Source organism: Tamandua tetradactyla, chromosome 8 (genome assembly GCF_023851605.1).
Source record: "Tamandua tetradactyla isolate mTamTet1 chromosome 8, mTamTet1.pri, whole genome shotgun sequence".
Lineage (NCBI taxonomy): Eukaryota > Metazoa > Chordata > Mammalia > Pilosa > Myrmecophagidae > Tamandua > Tamandua tetradactyla.
In genome coordinates, this window is record NC_135334.1 from 6,690,926 (window position 1) to 6,706,612 (window position 15,687).

Consider the following 15,687-nt stretch of genomic DNA (forward strand, 5'->3'; position numbering starts at 1 on the left):
AACTCATAAGGTTAGAACCTAGAATATAGATTACCAGGGGGATGGTTGCTGGTAGGGAATAGGGAGTTAAGGCTTTAAAATGACAGAGTTTCTATTTGCAATGATGGAAAAGTTTTGGTAATGGATGGTGGTGATGGTAGCACAGCATTGTGAACATAATTAACAGCACTAAATTACATATTTGGAGAAAACCCACTATATGCAAATAGGACATCCTGGGGAAAAGATTCGCAACTTATATCACAGAAAAGGATTAATTTTCCTACTAGATAAAAACTTCTAGATATCACTCAGCAAAAGACCAAAATCCTAAAAGAAAAATGGGTAAAGGATGTAAACAGACAGTTCATAGAATAGAAAACAGAAATAGCCTCTAAGTATATACAAATGAAGTTAATTTCATGTACAATAAGAGAGACGCAAATTTAAACTATTCTGAGATACCATTTTTCACTTGTCAGATTGGGAAGAATTAAAAAAATTTGACAATGCACTGTGTTGTGCTATCTGTTATGGAATAAAACTCTCTTACATTAGTGTTGGCAGGTAAAATGGAGGACAATTTGTCAATATCTTTCAAAATTACAAATGCGTGTAATTTTGACCCAGCAATAGCAGTCTTTGGAGATCTACCATAAAGAGTATTGTACACTTGCATAATGACATGGGTGCAATTTATTAACTGCTAATGGCTTTTAATGGCAAAGGATTGGAGTCAATCCAGATGTTTATCAATAAAGGAATGGTTAAATAAATTATGGTACCTTCCTTCAATGGAATGATATATGATGTGTATAAAAAAGAATTAATAACTGATTTCCAAGGTATATTAAGTGAAAAAGCTAAGGTGCAGAAGAGAGTTGTGCTCATTTGAAATTGTTGTGTACCCCAGAAAAGTCTTGGTCTTCTAATCCTGATTCAATATTATAGAGTGAGACTCTTTGATTAGATTGTTTCCATGGAGGAAAAAAACATTGCTCAATTGTGGTATCACCTTTTATTAGATGGACTGTGACTTTCCCCATTTAAAGTGTGTCTTGATTAGTTTACTGGAGTCCTTTGAAAGGGAACACATTTTAGAGAGTTCAGAGTCAACAGAACTGACACAGAGAGACAGGTTTGGAGATGTAGAAAGAAAATGCCCCTGCGGAAGCTGTTTGAAACCAGAAACCAAAGGACTGGCAGACACCACAAGTGTCTTCACAGATAACCTTTCTTGAGTCAAGGTATCTTTCTATACTTTTTTTGGACATTTTTATAGTCTTAGAACTGTAAACTTGCAGCTTTATAAAAGCTTTATAATGCATTCAAGCAGCATTAACAAACCAAAACAAGTATATACAAATATTACCTTTCCTATAAATAGGCAAGAAAATAAGAAAACTCCTGCATTTGTTTGTGTTACCTTAAAGAAACTCTGGAAAAGGATACAGAATATAAGAAGTGAAATGGATTAGCTATGTGTATAGGAAGGTCAGATAATAACTGGGGTGGGAGCGAGACTTCACTTTAACCTTTTATACCAATTGACTTTTTTTCCAATAGACTTTGAACCATGTGAATGTAATACTTACTCCAAAACAAAATAAAACTACTTCATATGAAAGACAAAAACAAAACATAATGAAAAAACTATTCCAAATGCAGTGATGAAGCCGTTGTTCCAATGCTCAAGCTTGGATGAAGTGAAACAGAGAATACACTCGCAGCCTCTTCCCAGATACAGATACAGTTCTACTTCCCAGATACACTTGTACTTTGAACCACCAGTGCCTGATAACTGAGCAGCCTCTGGGTTGCAGCTTTCCCAAGCTCCTCATCCTACTCTGCCTGGGAAGGGAGGCGGAACCAGTAAACTCTAGCCACATGGACTTCAACCTGAGTAATTTTTGCCCCTTCTATTCTTGTGTGGCTTTTTCAGAGCAGGCTCGCAAATGTTTCTTTCCTCCCTGGGAACCTTGCAAGTCCTCAGAAATGAGGTTCTGCCCACAAAGTTGGTGACTAAGGCATTTGAGAACTGAGGATCTGGATTGGAAGCTCTTGTTCGTTTTCATTACATGGGAATTTTTAAAAGGACTCTGTCTGCTGGTAGCTCCAAACCATATGTTTAGAACAGTTGTACTCGTCAGCCCCTATCCACACCTGGCACCCAAGGAGACCTTTTGGTGAGACAAAGAACTGCAAATCTGAAGCCTACGTCCAGGATCTACTCAAAGTGGGCTATAAGGTGGATTTATTTGAAAAGCCTTTATATAGCCCTTAGAATATGAAAGACACCGGTCTAGGCACTTTACAAACATTAACTCCTTTTTTCCTCACAAGAGCTCTGGAAAAAAAAGCATTTTTGGTATCTCCAATTTAAGATGAGGAAACAGAAGCACAGAGAGGTTAAGCATATGACCAAGGTCACACAGCTGGCATCTGGCAGAGCCAGGATTCAAAACTGGTTAGCACTTAACCTACAGACTTTGTTGCCTTTTTTACAGAGGTAAGGGGCTGACTATTCCACTTTCCTGAGTCTCTGCTGTTGGGGCTGCCACCTCCCCTATACCCCTTATATTCTCTACCCCCCAAAAAACAAGATACAAAATAGAAAAGTTGGCAGATTACTGAATAGGGAAAGACCTCTTTTGGGGGAGGAAAAAAGGAAGGCAAAAATAATAATGGACACGACACTCACTCCTAAAAATCCATTTCACCTGCCATTTCATCTAAAATTGCTGAAGGGAAGTGAGGGGGTAGAGACCTTCTGATTCAACCTCAACAGGATGGCATGAGGAGCTTGCTGAGGTTGAGTTTCAATGCCAGGGGCCTCCCGGAGCTTCAGGGGCCTCTCTAAACAGCTCTGATAAGCCTTGTTAAAAACAGATGACTGGTCCCGATCCTGCCCTGGAGATTTATAGGTAATGCCATGTTAGGCTGTTGACAGTGGAAAGTTTACCTTCCACGTGTGTGGGAAAAGTCCCCTCCTGCGCTTCACCACTCCCAAAATCTTGGGAATCAAAACCATTCCTTCCATTTTCTACAAAGTCCCATGTCTGTTCTTTCTATTTTCCAGTTTTGTGAAGTTTGTCACTACGTTAACTTTCAGCTCCTACCAGCTCCCCTTTGGTGCTGACCAAGTCAAGTTCAAGTTCAAACATTGGTTCACATGACTCACTTTCAAGTTTCAAGTTTGTCGTGCCTCTTTTCCACGGGGTGGGGTGTTGGGGGGGCTCTGAAAAGACCTAGTTGGGGTTGGTTGGAATTGGAATTAAGTCAGAGACAGTCAGTGTTTCTGAGCACTGGCCCTCTTCGCATTCCTGAAATTTCAAATCTTCACTAAAATATGACCTTTTCTTTCCTTGCACTCCCTCCCCTTGGTTTTTGTATTCTTTCTTTGTTCTCTGAATTTGTAGAACAAAAATCACAAAATGTTGATCATCAAGACAAATCTGGATTGCAGGTATGTTTTTAAACACAGTGCTTTTAAAGAACACGAACTAACATTGACAAATTGTGGAATTTGGCATAAACTCTCGTTCTCTGACTTCTCTTGAAAAAGTAGAAGGCCTGGCCACCCGTAACCTGTATCTGTCATGGAACTGGCCTTGCATGGTGGATGGGCCGGCACTCTCCAGGTCATTCGAGACCCCCAATGAACACAATGTATACCAGGAATGTCCTGGCCCAGTTCTCTCATTAATGTTACCTCCCTGACTTTGGGTAAAGAGTTGCAATCTACTTTGGACAAGTAATCTTATGTTTTGGTGACCTCCTGTACCCAGCCACGGTGTCAATCAGTGATCACATGCTTCAGTGATTTATTGTAAGGGCCTCGCCCATATACAAATGGTGGGAGCTAAGGAAATGTGGGTTGGTGTTTCATTTATTCTTACTTTAATTTGGTATCTTTGGTTAACTTCACAAGGTATTCAGTGACAAACTGCATTGGTATGTAAAGTGCTTTGCAAAATCAAGCCAATTATTGTTCTTGGAGGGAAGACATCCTTTTGCCGACACTGGGTTGCTTCACTGGAATGCTGACAGAAGAGAAGAAAAAACATTGACGAAGCCTGTTAGAGTTCATTCTCTCATGAACTCACACCTGGAACACCTAAGGAATTTAAGAAAACATCTAATTAATTTTTTCCTATATCATAAATCTGGAAGGAGCAGAAAGAGTGGATGACAGCATATCAGGAAAGGAAGAGGGAAGAATTTTTAAAAGAAAATTGTTTACAGATATGGGTATGTGTGTGAACCTATGTTTCTGCATATTCATCAGTGTGTTCATGTGATTTTGCATATATGTGAATCTGAGGGCATGAGAAGGAGAAAATATCTATGTTAATGTCTTACTAAGGAGATTTGCTTGAGCTTCCCTTAGAAGCTATTTACAGAAGCCAGACAAATTTATGAAGTACTTCCACCATCTTCCATTGATAGCAGCTAACTTTTGACTCTTTTTTTTTTATTAATTAACGGAGAAAAAGAAATTAACCCAATATTTAGAAATCATACCATTCTACATATGCAATCAGTAATTCTTAACATCATCACATAGATGCATGATCATCATTTCTTAGTACATTTGCATCGGTTTAGAAGAACTAGCAACACAACAGAAAAAGATATAGAATGTTAATATAGAGAAAAGAAATAAAAGTAATAATAATAGTAAAAAAAAAACAAACCTATGGCTCAGATGCAGCTTCATTCAGTGTTTTAACATGATTACTTTACAATTAGGTATTATTGTGCTGTCCATTTTTGAGTTTTTGTATCTAGTCCCGTTGCACAGTCTGTATCCCTTCAGCTCCAATTACCCATTATCTTACCCTGTTTCTAACTCCTGCTGGACTCTGTTACCAATGACATATTCCAAGCTTATTCTCGAATGTTGGTTCACATCAGTGGGACAATACAGTATTTGTCCTTTAGTTTTTGGCTAGACTCACTCAGCATAATGTTCTCTAGGTCCATCCATGTTATTACATGCTTCATAAGTTTATTCTGTCTTAAAGCTGCATAATACTCCATCGTATGTATATACCACAGTTTGTTTAGCCACTCGTCTGTTGATGGACATTTTGGCTGTTTCCATCTCTTTGCAATTGTAAATAACGCTGCTATAAACATTGGTGTGCAAATGTCCATTTGTGTCTTTGCCCTTAAGTCCTTTGAGTAGATACCTAGCAATGGTATTGCTGGGTCGTATGGCAATTCTATATTCAGCTTTTTGAGGAACCGAAAACTGCCTTCCACAGTGGTTGCACCATTTGACATTCCCACCAACAGTGGATAAGTGTGCCTCTTTCTCCGCATCCTCTCCAGCACTTGTCATTTTCTGTTTTGTTGATAATGGCCATTCTGGTGGGTGTGAGATGATATCTCATTGTGGTTTTGATTTGCATTTCTCTAATGGCCAGGGACATTGAGCATCTCTTCATGTGCCTTTTGGCCATTTGTATTTCCTCTTCTGAGAGGTGTCTGTTCAAGTCTTTTTCCCATTTTGTAATTGGGTTGGCTGTCTTTTTGTTGTTGAGTTGAACAACCTCTTTATAAATACTGGATACTAGACCTTTATCTGATATATCATTTCCAAATATTGTCTCCCATTGTGTAGGCTGTCTTTCTACTTTCTTGATGAAGTTCTTTGATGCACAAAAGTGTTTAATTTTGAGGAGCTCCCATTTATTTATTTCCTTCTTCAGTGCTCTTGCTTTAGGTTTAAGGTCCATAAAACCGCCTCCAATTGTAAGTTTCATAAGATATCTCCCAACATTTTCCTCTAACTGTTTTATGGTCTTAGACCTAATGTTTAGATCTTTGATCCATTTTGAGTTAACTTTTGTATAGGGTGTGAGAAATGGGTCTTCTTTCATTCTTTTGCATATGGATATCCAGTTCTCTAGGCACCATTTATTGAAGAGACTGTCTTGTCCCAGGTGAGTTGGCTTGACTGCCTTATCAAAGATCAAATGTCCATAGATGAGAGGGTCTATATCTGAGCACTCTATTCGATTCCATTGGTCAATATATCTATCTTTATGCCAATACCATGCTGTTTTGACCACTGTGGCTTCATAATATGCCTTAAAGTGAGGCAGCGCGAGACCTCCAACTTCGTTTTTTTTCCTCAAGATGTTTTTAGCAATTCGGGGTACCCTGCCCTTCCAGATAAATTTGCTTATTGGTTTTTCTATTTCTGAAAAATAGGTTGTTGGGATTTTGATTGGTATTGCATTGAATCTGTAAATCAATTTAGGTAGAATTGACATCTTAACTATATTTAGTCTTCCAATCCATGAACACGGTATGCCCTTCCATCTATTTAGGTCTTCTGTGATTTCTTTTAACAGTTTCTTGTAGTTTTCTTTGTATAGGTCTTTTGTCTCTTTAGTTGAATTTATTCCTAAGTATTTTATTCTTTTAGTTGCAATTGTAAATGGAATTCGTTTCTTGATTTCCCCCTCAGATTGTTCCTTACTGGTGTATAGAAACACTACAGTTTTTGAGTGTTGATCTTGTAACCTGCCACTTTGCTGTACTCATTTATTAGCTCTAGTAGTTTTGCTGTGGATTTTTCAGGATTTTCTACATGTAGTATCATGTCATCCTCAAACAGTGAGAGTTTTACTTCCTCCTTTCCTATTTTGATGCCTTGTATTTCTTTTTCTTGTCTAATTGCTCTGGCTAGAACCTCCAACACAATGTTGAATAATAGTGGTGATAGTGGACATCCTTGTCTTGTTCCTGATCTTAGGGGGAAAGTTTTCAGTTTTTCCCCATTGAGGATGATATTAGCTGTGGGTTTTTCATATATTCCCTCTATCATTTTAAGAAAGTTCCCTTGTATTCCTAGCCTTTGAAATGTTTTCAACAGGAAAGATTGTTGAATCTTGTCAAATGCCTTCTCTGCATCAATTGAGATGATCATGTGATTTTTCTGCTTTGATTTGTTGATATGGTGTATTACATTAATTGATTTTCTCATGTTGAACCATCCTTGCATACCTGGGATGAATCCTACTTGGTCATGGTATATAATTCTTTGAATGTGTTGCTGGATTCGATTTGCTAGAATTTTGTTGAGTATTTTTGCATCTATATTCATTAGAGAGATTGGTCTGTAGTTTTCTTTTTTTGTAATATCTTTGTCTGGTTTTGGTATGAATGAGGGTGATGTTGGCTTCATAGAATGAATTAGGTAGCTTTCCCTCCACTTCAATTTTTTTGAAGAGTTTGAGCAGGATTGGTACTAATTCCTTCTGGAATGTTTGGTAGAATGCATATGAGAAGCCGTCTGGTCCTGGACTTTTCTTTTTGGGAAGCTTTTTAATGACTGATTCAATTTCTTTACTTGTGATTGGTTTGTTGAGGTCATCTATTTCTTCTTGAGTCAAAGTTGGTTGTTCATGCCTTTCTAGGAAGTTGCCCATTTCATCTACATTGTTGTATTTATTAGCATAAAGTTGTTCATAGTATTCTGTTATTATCTCCTTTATTTCTGTGGGGTCAGTGTTTATGTCCCCTCTTCCATTTCTGATCTTATTTATTTGCATCCTCTCTTCTTCTTTTGTCAATCTTGCTAAGGGCCCATCAATCTTATTGATTCTCTCATAGAACCAGCTTCTGGTTTTATTGATTTTCTCAATTATTTTCGTGTTCTCAATTTCATTTCTTTCTGCTCTAATTTTTGTTATTTCTTTCCTTTTGCTTGCTTTGGGGTTAGTTTGCTGTTCTTTCTCCAGTTCTTCCAAGTAGACAGTTAATTCCTGCATTTTTGCCCTTTCTTCTTTTTTTGATATAGGCACTTAGGGCAATAAATTTCCCTCTTAGCACTGCCTTTGCTGTGTCCCGTAGGTTTTGATATGTTGTGTTTTCATTTTCATTTGCCTCGAGATATTTACTGATTTCTCTTGTAATTTCTTCCTTGACACACTGGTTGTTTAAGAGTGTGTTGTTGAGCCTACACATATTTGTGAATTTTCTGGCCCTCTGCCTGTTATGATTTCCAACTTCATTCCTTTATGATCTGAGAAAGTGTTTTGTATGATTTCAATCTTTTTAAATTTGTTTAGACTTGCTTTGTGACCCAGCATATGGTCTATCTTTGAGAATGATCCATGAGCACTTGAGAAAAAGGTGTATCTTGCTGTTGTGGGGTGTAATGTCCTATAAATGTCTGTTAAGTCTAGCTCATTTATTGTATCATTCAAATTCTCTGTTTCTTTATTGATCCTCTGTCTAGATGTTCTGTCCATTGATGAGAGTGGAGAATTGAAGTCTCCAACTATTAAGGTAGATATGTCTATTTCCCTTTTCAGTGTTTGCCTCATGTATTTTGGGGCACTCTGGTTCAGTGCATAAATATTTATGATTGTTATGTCTTCATGTTGAATTGTTCTTTTTATTAGTATATAGTATCCTTCTTTGTCTCTTTTAACTGTTTTACATTTGAAGTCTAATTTGTTGGATATTAGTATAGCTACTCCTGCTCTTTTCTGGTTGTTATTTGTATGAAATATCTTTTCCCAACTTTTCACTTTCAACCTATGTTTATCTTTGGGTCTAAGACATGTTTCCTGTAGACAGCATACAGAAGGATCCTGTTTTTTAATCCATTCTGCCAGTCTATGTCCTGATTGGGAAGTTCAATCTATTGAAATTTAGTGTTATTACTGTACGGGTAGTAGTTTCTTCTACCAATTTGCCTTTTGGATTTTATATGTCATATCTAATTTTCCTTCTTTCTACACTCTTCTCCACACCTCTCTCTTCTGTCTTTTCAGATCTGTCTCTGGTGCTCCCTTTAATATTTCTTGCAGAGCTGGTCTCTTGGTTACAAATTCTCTCAGTGATTTTTTTGTCTGAAAATGTTTTAATTTCTCCCTCATTTTTGAAGGACAATTTTGCTGGGTACAGAATTCTTGGTTGGCAGTTTTTCTCTTTTAGTAATTTAAAAATATCATCCCACTGTCTTCTCGCCTCCATGGTTTCTGCTGAGAAATCTACACATAGTCTTATTGGGTTTCCCTTGTATGTGATGGATTGCTTTTCTCTTGCTGCTTTCCAGATCCTCTCTTTCTCTTTGACCTCTGACATTCTGACTAGTAAGTGTCTTGGAGAACATCTATTTGGGTCTATTCTCTTTGGGGTATGCTGCACTTCTTGGATCTGTAATTTTAGGTCTTTCATAAGAGTTGGGAAATTATCAGTGATAATTTCTTCCATTAGCTTTTCTCCTCCTTTTCCTTTCTCTTCTTCTTCCAGGACACCCACAACACGTACATTTGTGCGCTTCATATTATCATTCAATTTGCTGAGTCCCTGCTCATATTTTTCCATTTTTCCCCTTTATTTTCTGTGTCTTGTTGGATTTCAAGTGTTCCGTCCTGCAGTTCACTAACCCTAACCTCTGTCTCTTGAAATATACCATTATAGGTTTCCACTGTTTTTCATCTCTTCTACTGTACCTTTCATTCCCATAAGTTCTGTGATTTGTTTTTTCAGACTTTCCATTTCTTCTTTTTGGTCATTCCTTGCCTTATTCATATCCTCCTTCAATTCATTGATTTGGTTTTTGATGAGGTTTTCCAGGTCTGTTCATATATTCTGAATTAATTTTTTCAGCTCCTGTATCTCATTTGAACTATTGGTTTGTTCCTTTGACTGGGCCATATCTTCAATATTCCTGGTGTGGTTTGTTATTTTTTGCTGGGGTCTAGACATTTAATTACTTTAATTAGTTTATTCTCGAGATTGCTTTCACTTCTCTTACCTAGGGTTTTCTTTCTAGATGAATTTGTTGTCTATCTGTTTTTTTATTATTAATTAAAGAAAAAAAGAAATTAACCCAACATTTAGAAATCATTCCATTCTAGATATGCAATCAGTAAGTCTTAATATCATGACATAGATGCATGATCATCATTCTTAGTACACTTGCATCAATTTAGAAGAACTAGTAAAACAACAGAAAAAGATATAGAATGTTAATATAGAGAAAAAAATAAAAATAATAATGACAGTACAAAAAAAAGAAAAAAAAAAGACAAATAAAGAAACAGACAGACAAAAAAAAAAAAGGCCTATAGCTCAGATGCAGCTTCATTCAGTGTTTTAACATCATTACTTTACAATTAGGTATTATTGTGCTGTCCATTTTTGAGTTTTTGTATCTAGTCTTGTTGCACAGTCTGTATCCCTTCAGCTCCAGTCATCCATTATCTTACCCTGTTTCTAACTCCTGCTGGTCTCTGTTACCAATGACATATTCCAAGTTTATTCTCAAATGTCGGTTCACATCAGTGGGACCATACAGTATTTGTCCTTTAGTTTTTGGCTAGACTCACTCAGCATAATGTTCTCTAGGTCCATCCATGTTATTACATGCTTCATAAGTTTATTCTGTCTTAAAGCTGCACAATATTCCATCGTATGTATATACCACAGTTTGTTTAGCCACTCGTCTGTTGATGGACATTTTGGCTGTTTCCATCTCTTTGCAATTGTAAATAATGCTGCTATAAACATTGGTGTGCAAATGTCCGTTTGTGTCTTTGCCCTTAAGTCCTTTGAGTAGATACCTAGCAATGGTATTGCTGGGTTGGATGGCAATTCTATATTCAGTTTTTTGAGGAACCGCCAAACTGCCTTCCACAGTGGTTGCACCATTTGACATTCCCACCAACAGTGGATAAGTGTGCCTCTTTCTCCGCATCCTCTCCAGCACTTGTCATTTTCTGTTTTGTTGATAATGGCCATTCTGGTGGGTGTGAGATGATATCTCATTGTGTTTTGATTTGCATTTCTCTAATGGCCAGGGACATTGAGCATCTCTTCATGTGCCTTTTGGCCATTTGTATTTCCTCTTCTGAGAAGTGTCTGTTCAAGTCTTTTTCCCATTTTGTAATTGGGTTGACTGTCTTTTTGTTGTTGAGTTGAACAATCTCTTTATAAATTCTGGATACTAGACCTTTATCTGATATGTCCTTTCCAAATATTGTTCTCCCATTGTGTAGGCTGTCTTTCTACTTTCTTGATGAAGTTCTTTGATTCACAAAAGTGTTTAATTTTGAGGAGCTCCCATTCATTTATTTATTTCTTCAGTGTTCTTGCTTTAGGTTTAAGGTCCATAAAACTGCCTCCAATTGTAAGTTTCATAAGATATTTCCCTACATTTTCCTCTAACTGTTTTATGGTCTTAGACCTAATGTTTAGATCTTTGATCCATTTTGAGTTAACTTTTGTATAGGGTGTGAGAAATGGGTCTTCTTTCATTCTTTTGCATATGGATATCCAGTTCTCTAGGCACCATTTATTGAAGAGACTGCTCTGTCCCAGGTGAGTTGGCTTGACTGCCTTATCAAAGATCAAATGTCCATAGATGAGCACTCTATTCGATTCCATTGGTCAATATATCTATCTTTATGCCAATACCATGCTGTTTTGACCACTGTGGCTTCATAATATGCCTTAAAGTCAGGCAGCATGAGACCTCCAACTTCGGTTTTTTTCCTCAAGATGTTTTTAGCAATTTGGGGCACCCTGCCCTTCCAGATAAATTTGCTTATTGGTTTTTCTATTTCTGAAAAATAAGTTGTTGGGATTTTGATTGGTATTGCATTGAATCTGTAGATCAATTTAGGTAGGATTGACATCTTAACTATATTTAGTCTTCCAATCCATGAACACGGTATGCCCTTCCATCTATTTAGGTCTTTTGTGATTTCTTTTAGCAGTTTTTTGTAGTTTTCTTTGTATAGGTCTTTTGTCTCTTTAGTTAAATTTATTCCTAGGTATTTTATTCTTTTAGTTGCAATTGCAAATGGGATTCATTTCTTGATTTCCCCCTCAGCTTCTTCATTACTAGTGTATAGAAATGATACAGATTTTTGAATCTTGATCTTGTATCCTGCTACATTGCTGTACTCATTTATTAGCTCTAGTAGTTTTGTTGTGGATTTTTCTGGGTTTTCGACGTATAGTATCATATTGTCTGCAAACAGTGATAGTTTTACTTCCTCCTTTCCAATTTTGATGCCTTGCATTTCTTTTTCTTGTCTAATTGCTCTGGCTAGAACCTCCAAAACAATGTTGAATGATAGTGGTGATAATGGACATCCTTGTCTTGTTCCTGATCTTAGGAGGAAAGTTTTCAATTTTTCCCCATCGAGGATGATATTAGCTGTGGGTTTTTTCATATATTCCCTCTATCCTTTTAAGGAAGTTTCCTTGTATTCCTATCTTTTGAAGTGTTTTCAACAGGAAAGGATGTTGAATCTTGTCAAATGCCTTCTCTGCATCAATTGAGATGATCATGTGATTTTTCTGCTTTGATTTGTTGATATGGTGTATTACATTAATTGATTTTCTTATGTTGAACCATCCTTGCATACGTGGGATGAATCCTACTTGGTCATGATGTATAATTCTTTTAATGTGTTGTTGGATACGATTTGCTAGAATTTTATTGAGGATTTTTGCATCTATATTCATTAGAGAGATTGGTCTGTAGTTTTCTTTTTTTGTAATATCTTTGCCTGGTTTTGGTATGAGGGTGATGTTGGCTTCATAGAATGAATTAGGTAGTTTTCTTCCACTTTAATTTTTTTGAAGAGTTTGAGGAGAGTTGGTACTAATTCTTTCTGGAATGTTTGATAGAATTCACATGTGAAGCTGTCTGGTCCTGGACTTTTCTTTTTGGGAAGCTTTTTAATGACTGATTCAATTTCTTTACTTGTGATTGGTTTGTTGAGGTCATCTATTTCTTCTTGAGTCAAAGTTCCTTGTTCATGTCTTTCCAGGAACCCGTCCATTTCATCTAAATTGTTGTATTTATTAGTGTAAAGTTGTTCATAGTATCCTGTTATTACCTCCTTTATTTCTGTGAGGTCAGTAGTTATGTCTCCTCTTCTATTTCTGATATTATTTATTTGCATCCTCTCTCTTCTTCTTTTTGTCAATCTTGCTAAGGGCCCATCAATCTTATTGATTTTCTCATCGAACCAACTTCTGGTCTTATTGATTTTCTGTATTGTTTTCATGTTTTCAATTTCATTTATTCCTGCTCTAATCTTTGTTATTTCTTTCCTTTTGCTTGCTTTGGGATTAGTTTGCTGTTCTTTCTCCAGTTCTTCCAAGTAGACAGTTAATTCCTGCACTTTTGCCTTTTCTTCTTTTCTGATATAGGCATTTAGGGCAATAAATTTCCCTCTTAGCACTGCCTTTGCTGCGTCCCATAAGTTTTGATATGTTGCATTTTTGCTTTCATTCACCTCGAGGTATTTACTAATTTCTCTTGCAATTTCTTCTTTGACCCACTCATTATTTAAGAGTGTGTTGTTGAGCCTCCACGTATTTGTGAATTTTCTGGCACTCTGCCTATTATTGATTTCCAACTTCATTCCTTTATGATCTGAGAAAGCGTTGTGTATGATTTCAATCTTTTTAAATTTGTTAAGACTTGCTTTGTGACCCAGCATATGGTCTATCTTTGAGAATGATGCATGAACACTTGAGAAAAAGGTGTATCTTGCTGTTGTGGGGTGTAATGTCCTATAAATGTCTGTTAAGTCTAGCTCATTTATAGTAATATTCAGATTCTCTATTTCTTTATTGATCCTCTCTTTAGATGTTCTGTCCATTGATGAGAGTGGCGAATTGAAGTCTCCAACTATTATGGTAGATGTGTCTATTTTCCTTTTCACTGTTTGCAGTGTATTCCTCATGTATTTTGGGACATTCTGGTTCAGTGCATAAATATTTATGAATGTTATATCTTCTTATTTAATTGTTCCTTTTATTAGTGTATAGTGTCCTTCTTTGTCTCTTTTAACTGTTTTACATTTGAAGTCTAATTTGTTGGATATTAGTATAGCTACTCCTGCTCTTTTCTGGTTGTTATTTGCATGAAATATCTTTCCCCAACCTTTCACTTTCAACCTATGTTCATCTTTGGGTCTAAGATGTGTTTCCTGTAGACAGCATATAGAAGGATCCTGTTTTTTAATCCATTCTGCCAGTCTATGTCTTTTGATTGGGGAATTCAGTCCATTAACATTTAGTGTTATTACTGTTTGAATAATATTTTCCTCTACCATTTTGCCTTTTGTATTATACATATCATATCTGACTTTCCTTCTTTCTACACTCTTCTCCATACCTCTCTTCTGTCTTTTCATATCTGACTCTAGTGCTCCCTTTAGTATTTCTTGCAGAGCTGGTCTCTTGGTCACAAATTCTCTCAGTGACTTTTTGTCTGAGAATGTTTTAATTTCTCCCTCAATTTTGAAGGACAATTTTGCTGGATATAGGAGTCTTGGTTGGCAGTTTTTCTCTTTTAGTAATTTAAAAATATCATCCCACTGTCTTCTCGCCTCCATGGTTTCTGCTGAGAAAGCTACACATAGTCTTATTGGTTTTCCCTTGTATGTGATGGATTGTTTTTCTCTTGCTGCTTTCAAGATCTTCTCTTTCTCTTTGACCTCTGACATTCTAACTAGTAAGAGTCTTGGAAAACGCCTATTTGGGTCTATTCTCTTTGGGTTGCGCTGCACTTCTTGGACCTGTAATTTTAGTTCTTTCATAAGAGTTGGGAAATTTTCAGTGATAATTTCTTCCATTAGTTTTTCTCCTCCTTTTCCCTTCTCTTCTCCTTCTGGGACACCCACAACATGTATATTTGTGCGGTTCAAATTTTCCTTCAGTTCCCTGATCCCCTGTTCAAATTTTTCCAGTCTTTTCCCTATAGTTTCTGTTTCTTTTTGGAATTCAGATGTTCCATTCTCCAAATCACTAATATTATCTTCTGTCTCTTTAAATCTGTCATTGTATGTATCCATTGTTTTTTCCATCTTTTGTACTTTATCCTTCACTTCCATAAGTTCTGTGATTTGTTTTTTCAGTTTTTCTATTTCTTCTTTTTGTTCAGCCCATGTCTTCTTCATGTCCTCCCTCAATTTATCGATTTCATTTTTGAAGAGGTTTTCCATTTCTGTTCATATATTCAGCATTAGTTGTCTCAGCTCCTGTATCTCATTTGAACTATTGGTTTGTTCTTTTGACTGGGCCATATTTTCACTTTTCTGTGAGTGGTCCGTTATCTTCTGCTGGCATCTGGGCATTTAGTCAGATTTCCCTGGGTGTTGGACCCAACAGGTTGAAAGATTTTTCTGTGAAATCTCTGGGTTCTGTTTTTCTTATCCTGCCCAGTGGGTGGCGCTCGTGGCACACGTTTGTCTGCGGGTCCCACCAGTAAAAGGTGCTGTGGGTCCTTTAACTTTGGAAAACTCTTGCTGAGGGTGAGGTTCGCCAGCCGAAGTGGCTTGGAAGAGTGCCAGCTGGCCCGGGTATCCGAACGTGGGGAGGGTCGCCAGCCACCACAGCCTGGGAGAGCACCTGTCCAAATCTCCTAGTTGGCCCGGGGCACCAAGCGTGGCGGGAGGGCGCCAACCGCAGCGGCCCGGGAGAGTGTACCTTTCCCAGCCGGACCGGGAAGTCACGTGTTTGGAAGGGACCCTGGTCACCGTTCTCCGCAGCCTGGGGATCTCCGATCCAATTCTCCCAGTTGGTCCGGGGGGCCACGCCTGGGGGGGCGCCAGCCACCGTGGCTTGAGGGGACCTCCTGTCCAATTGTCCCAGCTGGCCTGGAAAGGAGGAAGGGAGGGACTCTGGCCACTTACCGCCCCGGCCTGGGAA